General features: G+C 35.7%; 1 protein-coding gene across 4 annotated transcripts in view; it reads left to right on the top strand.

Moving 5' to 3' along the window:
• Positions 1–14,967, top strand: part of thrb (thyroid hormone receptor beta) — a 134,575-nt gene that overhangs the window by 61,570 nt on the left and 58,038 nt on the right. For all 4 annotated transcript variants that reach the window (XM_015357507.2, XM_015357503.2, XM_015357505.2 and 1 more), the window contains exon 2: positions 8,000–8,110. The gene's annotated coding sequence lies outside the window, so the exon portion shown is untranslated. The remainder of the gene's footprint in view (positions 1–7,999; positions 8,111–14,967) is intronic.

Raw genomic sequence — 14,967 nt, 5'->3', positions numbered from 1 at the left:
ACTCCAAATATACACGCTCGATAAAGAAAGCAAACAACACACAAAAGTAAGCTAATCTGTACATGTTACTAATAGTCTGTAATATTGGGCTTTATGTATGCTTTCTTTCTCTAATATTTGTTAGACTGCTGAATGGACCATCTCATGTCAGTTGTGCTTCTTATGACTTGTTTGGTCCTTGCAGGAAAAGCAGACATGTTTCACCTCCAGAATGCCTGGTAAATGGTAACATTTGTATGAAACCAGTAAGAGCTCTAACGTATATGCAGTAAGACGCTTAATATTGGAACAAAGATCATGTCCAGTGCAATTTAACATTATTTTCTGTGATTATTTTTTACTACCAATTATGTTAAAACGCTGCAGTGTCCTGAAGTTACTGACAATGTCCTCAATTGTACTTTCTGACCCAGCATACTCTGGTGTCTGCAGTGTATTGCTGTCAGTGAGGAACTGATGTTTTATCCAGATAAGAGAGCAGTGGTTTAGTTGTGTTACACTATCCCTGAAGCTTTTTTTTTACTTTGTCCCTGAAACAGTCTCTTCATAAATTCTGGACAGAATATCCCTAACTGACCTTTGATAGTGTTGGCAGCGCTGCTATTGAACTGAATTAAATGTTTAACCTTTAAGATTATTTTATTATTGGAGAAATGTGTCTGTGTGTAATCCACGTTGTACAGTCCACTAAAGAGAAGAGTATGAACAAGCCTTTTAAATCAATTTAGGGTTTTTTCTAAATTATTAAAAAAGGTTGAGCTGTCTTTTTAATTATTTTTGCTACTGTTTTCTACATTTCAAACTATTTGGATAATCTTCTGCTTCAGTTTCACCACATAAATGGATGAAAGCCATTTATATATTTATATTGAACTTCAGCATAGTGAGTAAAATGGGTTAAGTTTTGAAATGCACATCAGTGAGACAACTCAGTTATAAATGTCTTACATTGCTAAGTGCTTTAGTGCCAGGCTTTTTTAAATGGCAAATGAAAAATCTGTAGCTGAATTTTTGTAAATGGGATGCCATATGCGTGTCGTTATGGTACTTTTTGTTTGTTTTTATATTTCAGTATTTTTATTTTCTGTAAACTAAAATGTGTCTCAATAAAATCCAGTATGATTCTATTAAATATTATGTAAAAAAATAATAATCCAGCTATGGATATCTAGCTTGTTGTTAAGTATCACAATAGTGCAGTTGACTGGGAACCTAATAAGATTTCATCTATAATTCTTAGAGCTTCCATGCTGCTAAGACAAATTAAGCAGTTATACATAAATAATATTCTTAGTTTTTTTATTTTGTTGGTGGTTTTCAGCATTCATATTTGTTGTTTTCTAATAGAAATTAAGTAAGGGAATGACAGATCCTTGCCAAGTTTCAAAACTGATATGTCAAAGACAAAGTTCATTTAATCGCAGTGTGGATTAAAAGGAGAGTGTTATTTTGCTTAAGTGTTCAGTAAGAACCCTGCAAAGGTTTTCTTTGCACAGTCCATGCCCACATTCAGTTACTGCCAGATTTTTTCTCTCTAATGCTTTCCAATCAGTATGTTGCCAGCAGTTTAAAATGGATTCCAATTATTGCTCTTGCCAATTCTAGTTTTCATTAACGCAGTCGCCTGCTAGTGGATTACATTTTTTGACATACTGGCAGAATGAGCATTGCTTTAGTACAATGACTTGACTGTGTTAATCACAGGAATGGCAGATGATTTATTTTGGCAAGTGAAATGTTTAACTAACACTAGTGGGTTTCATTGCCATAATGTAAGGATTTTTTTTTTGCACTGCTTCAACAGTGTTTGTCCTCTGTATACTGTGATGCCCCTGTTGTTATTGTGTATTCTGCTTTATCTTAATTACTACTTAATTGTTTTAAAAAGTGGAGTGGTGCACTTCCTCTATATGGATCTTATTTAAAAAAATATTGTCAGCACTGTGCTAGACACAAATATGTTAATGCCCAATTATTGGGGGGGCAGAGCTTTATTTGGTACAGAGTTTCTGTGCTAGAACTAGCAAATGTGGTTACCATAACTCTTGAGGCTCATAAACAACTCCTTGCAAAATGATTGTGATTCCAAATATGTCTTAATATTAGTGTGTTGCATTTTCATTTTATTTTAAAGTGGCTTTTCTGGCATTCTTAGTGCGATCGGCAGAGTAGGCAATTGTGCAGACTATAAACAGAATCACACACTCAAGTGTGAATTTATAAGTGTAGACAGCATTAGTTGTAAATTAAGTGCAAACGAGTGTTCATATATTTTAACTAAATAAAATATTGTATATAAATTAAACCCCCATTGAGTCAGCAACAGCCACTTCACATATATGTTCAAAGGGACATGCAGGGCACCTCTGACATAACAAAGAAAGTGTGGAAAATATCTTCCAATTACAGTGGCTGCATAAACTGTAGAAAGTAACAAGGAGATTACACAACACTTGTTGCAGTAGATGTACAGTACCTGTAAGTACGACCATTAGTTCCTTTCAGTGTTGGTGGCACTGTGGATATTAACCTCTTGGCCGTAAGTAGACCCTGCTGGGCAAGGCAAACTAGGAGACTCTAAGGCCCTGAGGCCACCAGGGTGCTCCATCAACGTGCAACATGACATATTTTTAAACGGTAAATTCAAATGAGTGAAAAATTCCATATAGCAGCTCTTTCTTTTGTTGCTGTGAATTTATCATAATGGAAGTCCAGTCAAAAAATTAACAATCATAATTGAGTACGTAATACGTTTCAGAAGCTACAGCTTTGGTTTACAAAACCCCCATTTAATGAAATACAGGAGAAAACGTAATCGTTAACTAGACTACACCACAGTAGTCTACATGTCTAGCTTGAAAATGTGGCGTGTCTCCCGTTCGCTAGTTACATGGATCCGACAGATACAAAACCAAATGAAATACTACAAAGGAACAAGTAATAGGTTTATTCCATGCTGAAAAGAGAAGAAAGAAAACACAACGTTTCAGCTGTGGAGCCTTCTTAGTGTGTGAGAAAGACAGGACAGACAGCAAAGATTAAATAACATGGGAGAACAAAAGCTGGGAGAGTGGAGGAGGCAGGAGCAGGGGAGAGGCAGAGAGACCACTCAGGTGGTGTGAGGTGAAGAGAGGTGTGAAGTCGAAACCTGCATGTGAAAAAAGAAGATTACATGAAAACAAGTCTGTCGTTGAGAGAAGGGGGAAGGTGTGAACCAAGTTTCAGGATAATATTTGTTTCTGATGTCTTTCTGCTATGGGAGTTAAGAAACCCTTCTTTGAGAACGCAGACGGAGAGATCAGTGTGATCATGGCCATATGAGGTCTTGGAGACAAACTATGGTCTTGGAGAAATCTTTAATCTTCACAACCCTAACATGTTCTCTGAAGCGGTCTCCTATTCTCCTTCAGGTTTCCCCAACGTAGATAGCTGGACATTTTCTGCAAGAGATACAGTAAATGAGGTTGCTGGAGGTACAAGAGGTCGCCTGGGTGATCCAGAATTGTCCTGAGGGGCCTTGAATGAGTGTGGTGTTAGATATGGACTTGCAGGTGATGCAGTGAGCTCTGTTGCAGGGGAAAGTACCTGGTGTGGATGATTGTTGAGGGTGATCAAGGGATCTGTGAATAAGAAAGTTACACAGATTAGGTGTTCGGAGATATGAGATGTTGGGGCATTCAAAAAAGAGGGCCCTAGTGGAGGGATCAGCCTTTAGGATGGAAAAGTTGTCGTTAATGGTCCTGGGGATAGAAAGTGTGTTAGGGTGGAAGGGAAGCACCAAAGGAATGTGGTTATTATGCCGGGGGTTCCTGACCGAGTTGATGGTCCGGTGGCTGTTTTTGCCTCAGATGAGGGATCTGTCAATAACAGGGGTGGGGTATCCTTTGTTAATGAAAAAGGAGTACATTTCGAGTGCTTGGTTCTGGAAATCCATGTTATCACTGCAGAGTCGTCGTAGCCGAAGAAACTGTGAAAAAGGAAGAGAGTTTTAGGATGTTTGGGGTGAAATGATAACTGGGTTTGTAATAGACTGAAGTAGAGAGTCAGGGATGGTTAATGGAAGGGTTTATGTCTAGAAACGGAAGAGTAGTGGAAGATATGTTAACTGAATATTTGAGGGACGGGTGAAAGTTGGTGAAGTGATGCAGGAAGTACTCTAACTGGTCATGTGGCAGCACCGACGTAGTCATTGATGTATCGCTTGTAGAGGTCAGGGACAAAGCCAGTGTAGGAAGTGAGGAAGTGTTCTTCTACCCAGCCAACAAAAATATTGGCATAGCTGGGTCCCATTCTGGTGCCCATGGTAACTCCACTTACCTGCTGTTAAAAAAGGTTATTGAATGAGAAGGCATTGAGTGCAAGTACCAATTCTGCAACACGTACAAAGGTGTGGGAGGGTGGATCGAGCACTGTGCGTTTGTCCAGTGTGTGCTTGAGGGCTGTAAGACCGTCATTGTGGGGAATGACGGTGTAGAGAGATGTCATATCCATTGTATTGATTTGGCATATACCTTTTTTGGTGCTCCTTTTTCAATCTTGAAATATTCACAATTCACAATTCAACTTTATTTGTCATTATACTGTAGTTACACGGGTGCATTGTATAGTGAAAAGTGTTTCTCATTAGTCACTCAGGTGCAGTATATAAATAGAACAGAAAACAAGACAATAGACAGTAACATAATAACAATAACAGTGTAATCAAAACTGTGCAAAATATGTTGTCTTTGTAAAATGTGTGCCTTGTGTTCTTATTTGTAACCTTTTTATTATGTGTTCTTTAAGAACTGATTAATAAGTTTTCTAGTTGTATAAATAATTTATTGAATTGTTCTAGGTAGTAAAATAAGGCTGTGTTGGGAGCTGATAATAGTAGTGTATGTGCAAATTGTGATCTGGAGGGGCCCCTTTCCAAGGTCTTGCTTAGGACTGAAAATCTAGGGCAGGCACTGGCTGTAAATTACACTATGCATAAGATAACCCTACTGCAGATTGAATAAAACTTACTGAGTACTCGTTTTTCACTACAAGATGTAGCCTAACTGGGCACAAATTCCATTAGATGTCTGGGATTTCTAGTGTATTTTAAATTAATTTCATATGTGGAGGTAGAAGCACCAATTCAGAATATACAGTACACCAGTACATTGATCATAAAGGCATGCATTCTTTTAATGCTACTAGAATAGCTTTGTATAAGTCTATGATTATGCAATGATTAAAAATTATTATTCAGAAGATGAGAATTTATCCATGAAACACAAGACTAAACTGACAAGATGACACTTCCCCAGGGTATTGACCAGGCACATCTGCAGCTGGAGTAGCTTGTTAGCTCCACTTAACTAAATGCAGCTGTGTCTATTTAGGACAAATACTGCAGTTTATGTGAGTTTCCAGCTCACAAATAATCAGAATATGGGATATAAATATAAGTGAAATAGTTTTGAATAATGCAACATATCTGGAATTTAGCACATTGGCTATTTACTGATCAAATTGGCTTCTCACAATTAGTTTGACAAGTCACAAATTGTCAAATTGACTTAATTTCCTTGTTATGGTCACAAATTTCAGTTGGCCAAGTGTAGCAGTTACTGTATGTGAATTTCAATATTAAATTCAACATTAAGAGGGGCAGAGTGTTTGCTACAAAACCATATCAATTTAACTTCACCATGGTATGCATACGTTAGGTGCAGCTGATGGTCACAATTCCAAGTTTTTGGCAACTTAAACACCTCCCAACCAACTTTTTTCTTTGTAATTTGTGCTGCTGTGCTGCAGCAGTAATGTCTCTTCAGAACTGTTTCATTTATGTTTTAATTAGTTTTCTTGATTCATACTGTAATTAGTGATTGTACAGTCACTGTAGTAAGCTTTGTTTTAAAACATACTGTATGGTAACAACATGCAGTTGGCCAGCAATACTCATTTTCCTCTCTGCAGTTATTGTTTAAGCACTGAATTTCCATTTGCTCGGAGCACTTTATCAAAACTGCTCTCTAGGAACAAGCAGCACCTTCCAGCACTTGAGCAGTAGCTTTTCTTGGCATTCTTGCACCCTGCCTATCAAAAATGGGCCTTTTGAAAATATTATGAGTTGTGGTTTCTTTACATAACTCTTCCATTTTGTTATATTTTTTTAAAATACTTACTCTGTACAATAACTTTTCCACTTAGTCATGGCAACAATCACAAAAATAAAAAAGATCCTTTAAAGAACATGATGTTTTCTTTATGAGCCGGACACAGTGGAATTGTGGGTATGAATTTTCATATAAAAAAAAAACTTTAAAGAATTTTGAATTGTGAAGCTGCTAATGGAACAAATTTAATTCCACTCTGAAAAGTAGAAAGAAAGAAGGTACATTTCTGTCAATTCAAGCGGCGTTTTTATTTTCGGATAGCACCCTTCACAAGTTGTTATAGAACATTTTCACAGTTATTAACACAAATTACACAAGCAGGATTATCCAATACAATAAAACCAAAGCAAATCATTAAAGAGTGTGAGCAACATTGTAACCATAAGTCATGGAGGGGAGAAAAATAATTTTCAGTATACAGTAGTATTAACTGCTAACTGTTCCTCTTTAAAGAATACCTTTCGATTAGACTTTTTTTTTATTTTTGCAAAAGAATTCCACTTACATTATCCTGCATGCATGACATATTATATTGTCATTAATGTAAATGTGACGTGTCAACTGGCCTTGGTGATAAGAGGTGTCCTTGGTTAGTTCTTATTAGTGTTAATGAAATCTGCCTCCTGCTGGCTTTCAGATAGGGGTATTAGCAACATTACTTATCTTTTAGGAAAATGTTCATTAAATATTTGTAATTTGTGTGGGCAAACATCTTGATATATGTAGATAAAATGACTGGAACATATTACCAATTAAAAAGAAACAGTTTTGAGTGTTGTGTGTTTTTATGTTAATTGCTAAATATGTTTTTTAAAGAAGGATAAAATTAGCTGATAGCATATTAGTTGTCTTATCAATATAATTTGTTGGTTTAGAAGCCTTGGAGACATTATTCAATCTCCATAGCAACTAGGTAAATTAAGAAATAAGGATTTTTTTTAATTCATTAGACAGAATGGAGTAGGGGCTGTCGGGCCTTTTTCTGACAGAAGTGGATTATAGTTTTCAATTTGTCTCAGAAATTTAAAACTTGCTCTGTCTTCATTTCTTTCCTGCAGCCACTAACAAGTGGCAGGAAATTGGCAGCCCATGTTGTTATAGCTAGGTGTTACCAGAAGGAGTTCACAGTGTGTACACACCCCGTGCCCAATTGGGCAAAAGTCAGTCCTTGGCAGCTTGTCGAGCACATTTTGAGGTACACCAAAGGTATGTGGAAGGCATGAGGAGGCTGAGCTGGTTTTTATGTGGCAGTTTGACTATGTGCCTTTAATTAGGTGTTTTTGGTATTTTTAAGCGCACAACATGCATGAAATGAACAGTCCAAACAGTATGATAGGATTCTTTCTGCTTTATTTTAACTGTACATTAGATATGACTTTTTAAGGCCCCAGTTGTTCTGGTGTCAAGGTTCAAAACCACAAGAATCTGTAAAAAGCAAGCAGCCAGTTATATCACCTGAGCTGCAGTGTGAAACGGAACTGAGCAGTAAATATGAAGTCAGAATGTATGAGGACATTTATCTAAGTATGACAGTCATGGAGGACATTAGGAAGGGATTGTGTACTTATGAGATTATTTTTTCAAAACATTATTTTCATTATGTGAATAATTTGAGTGTTAGAATTCCCCTTTAATATTAAATACTTTGTAAGAAGTAACTCTGTTTAATTTTCCACTGTTTACTATGTAAATACGAATGAATATGCAGGATCTTAGGGACTAAGTTTACCCCAGAACAAAGTGAACAGGATTTTAATTGTTGCAATAGGTTTGTGCCTGTGAAGATCCTGATGTGCAAGCAGCTCCATTGTCAGGTGGAATTGATTTTAACATTCTGTTCTCTCTTTTAGTTTATTTTTAGATTTTTGGTTTGAAGGGAAAAAGGACGTCTAACTTCAGGCAAGGCAATTATCGGTGTAACTCCTCAACAATGCAAAATTAAATGAATATCAGTATCCCAGGTAAGTTAACGTCTGTGTTCACTGTGCCTTTTGATGTGGTTGAAATTTAGGCAGTCTATCAACCTAAATTTGCAGGTTTTTAAATTAATTCACTGAAGTACTGCTACAGCTCATTGTAACATCAGAAGTAACATAAAGCATATCTAGGTACCTCAAAGGACCTAGAGAGGCAATCTTCCTTTGTTCATTAATTTAGCTTCTTTTCCACACATGTAAGTTACTTTTAAATCATCAAGATTATCCTTGTATACAATTAATCCACTTTTTCTTGACCCCATTTTTATGTGAAACTTTACTCCACTTCTTAATTTCTAATTTTTTATAAGTCTTAAATTGCATTATAAGTCTATTAGAGTGACGTTAGTTACCTGGATTTTTAAGAGCTATGAAATTCCCCAAGTAACAGTCTTTCAGCTTATTATTTATTAAATACTTAGATTGACTTTCATGTTACCAAATGCAATCAAGCAAAGATTAACATACATTTTAAAAATGGTGCAATTTGCTTTTCATAAAAGTACTTCTTTCTTTACAAAAAAAAATAACTGTAAAAATAGGTGCAGGTACAAGTAAAAAAGGATATGGACTGAACCCTTTTAGTGTCAGGTTCAAATATCTAGAACTTACTAAAGATTAGCGCTACAAATAACTAAACTTATAAACTAAACATCTCACAACAATACAGATATTCAGCAGACATTTGTCTGAAGTCAATTAAAATCTGTTGTAAAAAAGTTTTCATTATATAAAGATTAACCAACTGGTATGTAATGTACAGCTTAAACTGCTCAGGTTCATTGAACTTTAGTATTTGCAAATAGTAATCGTGATGAAACCATTCGATGTTGAAATTGAATTACATTAAAAATCAATGTCAGACTGTTTCACTTAAGCAAGGTTTGTGAACGAAATTATATTCTAAGAGCTGATATATACTGTGGTATAAGTGAGGAATAATGTTTTTGGTTACATATTTTGTAAAACATTTGTGTTTGTCCTTAGTTCTCTTGGACATTGTGTTTTCTTTGAGTTAGAATGTTCTTTAGTGTTATATAAGATCATTTTGATTAATTTTGGCATTTTTAGGAATTCACTGTGTAACTTCCATATCCATAAAAGAGTGAAGAAACAGAACCTATTTTATTTGGGTATGTGGACAGAACAGAACTGTAATGAGGTCCTTCTTTTTATTAAACCTGGAATAAGCTTACACAAAGGGGAAAAGCTATTGGGTTTGTACAGTACTGTGAATAATTCTGATTCATTAAGACATTAAGGGACTAATAGAAGATGATTTAAGGTAATTCTTCATAATGTTTTAACGTTTAAAGGTGTTCATCTCTTTTATTCAGAAACTTTTTTGTAGGCTTTGAGTGAGTAATATAACACACAACAGTAAACAAAAGAAAGGAGCAGTCTGGCTATACATCTTTCCACGAGGACATCTCTACAAATCTTTGCATCCATTTTTTAATTTGCTAATATCCCATAATATAACATCCACCAAGGCTTGTAAAATATTTCAGTTAGTGCCTCCAGCCGAAACTAAGAGTTAGCCAAGAATCTTCACTTCGAAGAAGGAATCTGGTCATGCCAGTAATGTCAGGAAGCATGCCAGTTACATATGACCAGATATGCACTCTGTCACAGGACAGTTTTAGAATAAGTGCCAGTTGCATACAATGTACTGTACATCTGTGGCAGTTAAACAAAATTATTTTTTTATCTGAAAACACTAAGTGTAGATACAGGGCCACATACATTCCATTTACAAGTTAAAAACTTGAATTATCTGGTGTGCCAGATTTTTTGGAAGAGTAAATACTATATGCCCAGACCACGACCACATTTCAGTCCAGGCTAAATCTATATTTTTTTTATGCCTCTATGCCTCTTATGAGGGTTTTTTGTAGGGGGACATACAAGAAAAAGGATATCTAAAATCAAAACTAGTTCTCTAATAGCTGCTGTGGAGATTCTTAATTCAGCCAGTGGATGGGAGGGTTGATCAGGTACAGTGATCTAACCAGAGATTGTAATGAGTAAAGTTGTTTCCTTTAAACCCTCTAATGTTTATGGACAATTGTCAACAAATACATCACGTAAAACCAACCCACTAGAACTTTTGGCTGCTTTCTTTTCCAAATAAAACAAGTTATAATGGAATTGTTTTAGATATTATGTAGGGAGTGAGGTAGGTACAATGGAAAATAGTAATGAATGTGTGGCATTGTTTGTTTCTAGAATGGAAATCCATATAGCCTAATCAGTAGCAAGGACCATCTAGGTAGATCTTGATTTGATTCTGTTCTGTATTCTATTTATGAATTATCTGGGAAGAAATTGTGAAATGAAACACAGGACTTCTGACGGTAAAAGAGTAGGAATGCCCTTGTGGCATAAGGATTGACTTACATGTAAGTTAATTTATTTGTAACACTATGAACAATGTTCTGTCCAGAAGTTATTGAATTATTGAATGAGTCTATGGCATAGGGAACTGACGTAGAGACATATTTCTGAAGATGATTGAGACAGTACTGATATGCTGCCTAGCACCCTGACTATTAACTATTAACTATTAACTATCGACTATTAACAAAATACGTTTGAGTAGGGAACTGCGTCAACATCTGTAGGCAGCAAAGGAACAGGTAAAGATTCATTCCATGCTGAGAGGTAAAGAAAAGAACAGAAACAACTGTTCGACTGTGGGGTCTTCTTCCAATGTGAGGGAGAGAGGAAAAGTAGGAAATAAATAAGATGTAGGAGAACAGAAGTTAAAGTACTGTAGGTAAGAAGGTGCAGAGATCAGTGGGGAAATGAGAATTAAGCTGGTGAACATGTCCAAACTTAGAGAGAACAGGAGGAGGGGTGCAGAAAAACGAAATCTGCAAATAAATGGAGAGGATTTAGAAGGGGATTCTGCTTCTGTTTTATTAACAAAATAAACCTTCATGGGTGTCTTTGCTATGTGAGAACACTGATCCCATCTGATCATATTCTTGGAATATTGTGTAAAGCGCATCACATACATGAATGAGGTGCCAAAGCTGTAACACTCTGAACACTCGTTGTAGTCACTGAAGGCAAGATATCCAGGTGATGGAGATTTGATTTAGAATTTGGAAAATATGTTGAATGTTATTAGAAGCAAAGCAAACATTGAAAAAGCCTATCTGGCCATTGGGCATTAGCTAACACATTTCCAGTTGTTTAACAAGGACCTTGTTAGGAATCTGTAATACTGCATGTCAATGTTAAGTAACAAGAATGGCCTATAACTTGAGCTTCTTTAATAGGTCTTTTAATTTCACTCCTTCGTGAAAGAGTAAATCAGATTTTTTTCCTTGAAAAGAAAGAGTCAGCTTTTAATACACTTTATCTGATTTAATTTAAGGTTGATCCCAAATCAAAAGCTTCTATTTCCCAGTTTAGATACTGAGCTGTGTTCAGTTCTGTAAAGTTAATGGAGCTTGTAAAAGAATGGCCTGTTTAGAAGTCAGCAGAGGCAGTTATAATAGCCCTAAGAATTCTTTCATTTTGGCTATATCTATGTTAGTTTTAGAAACACAAAGATATGAGTAATTTCACTCTTAATTTTACGCTTATTTTTTAGACAGCACAGATTAGGATAAGAGAGCATAACCATATCATTATCACTAATTGCTTCAGTATGAGGTAAAAGCTTATTTTTCTGTAATCGTAACACAAGCACAAAGATCAGCATTTTTATAATAGAGCTGATTGTTTTGTGTTCAAGGAATTAATTCCAGCAGTGGTGAGGGTTTTGAATTGTTTTTTGAGAGTGGTTGTATGTCTAGCTTTGTTCTCTGTATACAGTATATAAGTTATATATCAGCTCTGTGCATAGAATTGTGATTTCTAACAGAATAAAGTACAGAATAAATTTGGATATAAATAAATAAATAAATTTGCTTTTGAATAATAGTCAAAAGCATTTTAAGTGCCTCTAATTAAGCATTTGTTAATATCCCAAAAATGATGAATGTTGATCTCGGGGAGTGCTGTTGAAAACCTTTGTAAGGTGTTTTAAAAAGACTTAATTCTAAAGTAAGAAGGGATTGAAACACCAGCTTTTAGCACAGGTACTGTAATTCCCAGTACAAACCTGGTGTGTAATCAGGTGTGAAAATAAAGGGAATAAATGTGAGAGTAAAATATTGCCTTAAAGATGTATGTTTTACAGTGTATGCATAGAAACATACTGTATATGAAATCAAAATCTTTGACTATTATTACTCTATCACGAACCACAGCATCTGTTTAAAATTTGAGCAACAGTTTAAAAACTCTTAAAACTAGAAGAAAGGGGCAAAGAGACAACTGAGGAAGAGGTGTTCATACTTGATTTAAAAATCTATTTAATGTGTATTCTCTACATAATCAAGAAAATCTAGCAAATTAGATAAAAAGTTGTATATGGATAAAATGATGTGAAACAATTGTAATATTTCTAAGTTGTAAAGAGAAATAGCTTTACTGTATGTATATCCACTAATGCTAATACTGGTATAATGCTGTCAGTTGTCAGCTGTCAGTGCTGTCATTTATGCTGACTAATGCTAGCCAGTATTCAGTATTCATTTTTCTGTCTGTCTCTTTTTTTTATTGTACTTTTTAGCAATCTGTAGTGTTTGATTTGTTTGAGTCTGTGAATATCAGCATATTAAAATTAGTTTGCATTTGGTAATATGTATATCATTCCAGAGTACAAGTGAATACAGTCCAGAGTGACCAGCAGACCAATCGGGAGGATGAACCCCGTGCGGTACCTCAGTGGTTATGGAACAAAAGGGAAAAGATCCAGTAGCTTCTGATCCAAGAGTGGGCTAGGCGAGACACGTGGTCAAGAACGAGTTCCGTACTTCTTATCCAAAGGGGCTTAGAACACTTTATAAAAGGACGGCGAGGTAGAACAGAGTGTTTAGAGGGCTTAAATATTATGAGAGGAGGAAGGTGCGCTGACAGGTCGAGTGTCATGGGGTTTGTTGATTGACAGGAACGGTATCGTTTGGAAGAAGTGCTCAGGGCTGGAGAGCACGAGAGCAATTCCGTGTTGAAATCTGGTTGGATTAGGGCGTGACAAATACATTTTAGTACTGAGTTTCTTGCAATAAGGTAATATGTATATTTTTTGTAATGTACAAACACATTTTACTATTTAAAATTTCATGATATAAATTCTAGGATAGAATTTTACGTTGTCATAAAAAATTTCCTAAGACAGTTTCTCCCTAGTTGTTGTGTATAAAATGATGGAGAGCATTACACCATTAAGAGAGGAAAGACTACGTGAAAAATGGCACAACTAGCATTCAAATAATAACTGGATCAAGTTAAAAGAAAGTAAAAAAAACAAAAACACTGTAAGATCACCTGACATTACCAGAACAGTGCATAACATTTCTAACATGAAACTGCAAAACTACTCCAACAAATCAGACCTATGCAGACCTAGAAGCTATTGCAGCTCTCATCACCAGTTGGTTGGCTGCCAAAAGGTGGGAAGTACACAAAGGAAGACCTAAGAATACATTTGCAGGAGGAGAACATTGTAGCAACAGTGCTACAGTTTGTGTCATTAAAAAGTGATGAAAAACCCCATGACCAGTAGTAAATCAGCAATATTAACCTGGAGTTACTTATACAGTAGCTTCTGTTGCCAGTCTTTTTTTGTTATTCCCCTCTTCTGTTTTTTGATCCATCAAATATAAATTCAGCTGTTCTCCTGCCTTTTCCCAGATGTTAAATATTTAACGGATAATATCAAACAAAGATTTGTCTTTGTCAATGAAGCTGGAAAGTCTGGTATTCAAGGTGGCAGAGATGGAAGATTGTACACAACAAAATATAATGGAGCTGATGACCCCGTCAGATTCCTGTTAAGAGCAGTACGTTTTTGGTTTCCAAATCTGGAATAAGAAAACATAAGCAAGGAAAGAAAACACAGGATATACAAAGAGCACTTTTCAGGAGGTGTAAAGAGACTCTGGGTGATGTATTCAGATTTCTCTTGTGCTCTGGTGAACAGCTTCATTTAAAAGGATCAGTTAGATTCAGGCATCTTGACTTAGCTGTGGTTTTTGTGCTGCATTTTTTTCCAGATTGCTGTCCAGAAACAACACATGAGCATGAGTTGGAGATCAGTGAGGAAAGTCTAGTCTTTTTATCTGTACCTACAAGTGCTTTGGGTGCTTAAAATCATCCATTCTGATAGACAGCATCTGTAAACATCATTGTAAGGGGCAGAAATCATCAGATGCTCTGACATTTCAAATTTAATAACATAAAAAATAAAGCCTTTTCTGTCTCAAGGATAGTTTTTGCTTGCTTGATCATGAAGGTGGAAGCAGACTGAAATGTAATGGAGGAATCATACTTTTTCTTCCTCCCCTCTTTGTTCTAAAATTATTCTTTGCAGCATTTCTTTTGTAGTAACTGTGCATGTGGGTAGTGCTAGACAAAAACATGCCAGTAACCCCTTCTGCAAACAAAAAATGTAATATGCCAAACCACTTTATACCATACGATAACAAAAAATGTAATGTTGGTAAATTATTTGATGGAAAGAGACTTGTCTATTAACAGAAAACCAAGTATTCCTTTAAAGATAAAAATCTGTCTCATTGATTTATCCTCAGGAATTGGGGATAAACTGATTTCTCTATTCAGTCAGAGAAGGGCTAGAAATTTGTCTTGGAAACATCAAAATATGTGGGTGGGTGTTTATATATAACAGCGTTCTCATTGCTGCTAGTTGGTATCAATATAATAAGAATAAAACTTATTTTTTTTTAATTAACTAGACATTTTGTATTGTATAAATCATAGCC

Source organism: Lepisosteus oculatus, chromosome 10 (genome assembly GCF_040954835.1).
Source record: "Lepisosteus oculatus isolate fLepOcu1 chromosome 10, fLepOcu1.hap2, whole genome shotgun sequence".
NCBI classification, from domain to species: Eukaryota; Metazoa; Chordata; class Actinopteri; order Semionotiformes; family Lepisosteidae; genus Lepisosteus; species Lepisosteus oculatus.
Note: the sequence above shows the minus strand (reverse complement) of the source record. Positions and strands in the feature narration are given on the sequence as shown.